The following is a 2,500-nucleotide window of genomic DNA, read 5'->3' as shown; positions in this document are numbered from 1 at the left end:
GCCGTGTTTGATCGTCTCCTTCAGAGGCATAAAGGGGAAGGGAAGCAGGAGTACACGGGGTCAGCTCGACGTCGGACTGGAGTACCCGGGATGTTATTGAACGTTTTAACAGCCAAGCACATCCACTGATTAGGCTTTTTCTTTCGAGAGGAAAAATTGATAGCGTCCCCTGTTGGCGTGATTGATTGAGTCTGACACATTTTAATTATGCCTAAATTAAATGAATCGCCTGGCAGACTATAAAACATTGCTGTTTAATAACGGGCTCCTTCCATTTTGCCTTTTATCAATCCCATTTCAGCCACCCATACAAAATAACCTCTCTCGCTTTAATGATATGCAAATGAATTTGCATGAACCCCGTGATCCCATACAATGATTAAACTAGGATGACATTAGGTCCCATGCAGCCACCACCATCAGTGGTTCTGTCCCTGTTCCCTCTGTCTGTCTGTCTGTCTTCTGGGTGTGGAAACCATGGCAACCATCCAGTAATATTATAAAGACGCTGCTATTCCTTTTCATGTGTGTGTTGTTTGTTCTGTACTAGCAGAGAGAGAGGAGAGAGGAGAGAGGAGCGAGAGAGAGAGAGAGCGCGCGAGACAGAGAGACAGAGACAGAGACAGAGAGAGAGAGAGCGCGAGACAGAGAGACAGAGAGACAGACAGAGAGACAGAGAGAGAGAGAGAGAGAGAGTGAGACTAGGTGTCCCGTAGTGGGGAAGCAGGGCTGGAGTCGCGCCAGGCTGCAGCCCTCCCATCAGCCATCAGCCAGCACCTCTCCACACGCCTCAGAGAGAAACTGCACTATGGCGAGCATCAGCATAAAAAAACAAACAACAAAGGATGTTCTTCGTATTCTTCGTAATCCCTCCCTCACCCCTCCGTTCCGTTCCGTTCCGTTCCAGTTCTGCGTCCGGCTCCACCTTTTGCTGCCATTTGTATCGTACACACATTTGCATAATGAACCCGCCCTTAATTAAGATCCCTCTGGTGTCTGGCTGTCTCGGATGCAAGACAGACGTGGGCGGGGGAGGAAGGGGGTGGGGGGGGGGGTCTCCAGCGCTCCTCATCTTATCCGCACGCGTCCAAATAGAAGCACAATTAAGGGGAGGGAGGGGGTGTGAGGCGGGGAGCCGCGTTGACGAGCGATTAAATCGCTAATTTTGATCGGCTGTTGGAATTAGTGTGTGGCTGTTAATTAGTCGCAGATGAGATGCCCAGACAGTTGCCCGCCCCTGATGCCTGCCGCCCCCCTACGCACTCCGGAACCCCCCCCCCGCAACACCCGCCCCGCCCCCCCGCTGTCAGAAGGGAAACAGGCGCCCGCTCCAAACAGGAGACCGTGATGCCAACACGAGCCCCTCCCTTTTACAGCAGGCAGCAGTCTGACGGGGTTTCCCTTTAAGAACATCCCAGGTGAAGGTGTGTGTGTGTGTGTGTGTGTGTGTGTGTGTGTGTGTGTGTGTGTGTGTGTGTGTGTGTGTGCATGAGGGGCGGACGAAAAACCGGATTTCCCATCCATCATCAGCATCGTCTCCACACAACCCTTCGATGTCCTCAGACAGGAAGCACCCGCGCACGTTCTGCCCCCTTCTCCTGTCCCGTGTTGTTTGTTTTCCCGTTTCCGCCGCCGTCGCAAAGCGGTACGATCCCCGGGGGCGCGGCTGAGGTGTCTCCTCTCGAGGCGCGCGGCACAAGTGGGCACCCAGGGCAGGTGGGCACCCACACCGACAGATCCTGGGCGTCCCGTCTCCAGTAGCCTCCGTGACGGCTCCCTCTGCGGCTTCCCCCCCGTCCGCCACTTCCTGCTCCGCCGCCGGAGGCTGCGGTGACTAAGCACTTCCTCAGCATCTGTTGGTAGCTAGCATCGCGCCTGTTACTCTGCCCTTGGCACCGTGCCATCCCCCCCCCCCCCCCCCCGCCTTGAGGGACTCCTATTACCAGGAGGAACAACACACACATCCAACGAATCTCCCGTTCACCGTATGGAGGTTCGCGTCGTTGTCGTTTCTTTTTTGTCAAATCGTTGGCAAAACGCCACCGTCCTCCGCGCGCCCTCGACGGCAATTACACCTCGCAAACAAACAAAATGCCACCACAGAATCGCTGGCACCCGTCGGCCCCCTTGGCACCCCGTCCCCGGGCTTTGTCCGATGCCAACGAAACGGCGATTAGCCACAAATCCTCCCGAGGTGCGCGCCCTGGTCCCGGGCGGGGGGGCTGGCACGGCGCCCGCTAGCTGGCACCCATGATGGGGTAACATGGAAGGCGCTGGGGGGCAGGGGGGGGGGGGGTCCAAACAAACAGCCGCTCTCCTCCCGGTTGATGAATGGCCGCCGCCGCCGCCGCCGCCGCCGCGTCCCGATGCCGTCGGCTGTGCTCGTTTTTAAAATAAATCCTGGAACGCCGCGGTCCCCGTGTGGCATGGCGCTGCCCCCCCCCGCCGCCTCCCGCTCCGTCTCCATCGTCCCCTCGCCGCCTTCGGTCCGACTCCTCTT

This window comes from Gadus macrocephalus, chromosome 9 (assembly GCF_031168955.1).
Source record: "Gadus macrocephalus chromosome 9, ASM3116895v1".
NCBI lineage: Eukaryota > Metazoa > Chordata > Actinopteri > Gadiformes > Gadidae > Gadus > Gadus macrocephalus.
This window is presented reverse-complemented; position numbering follows the sequence as displayed.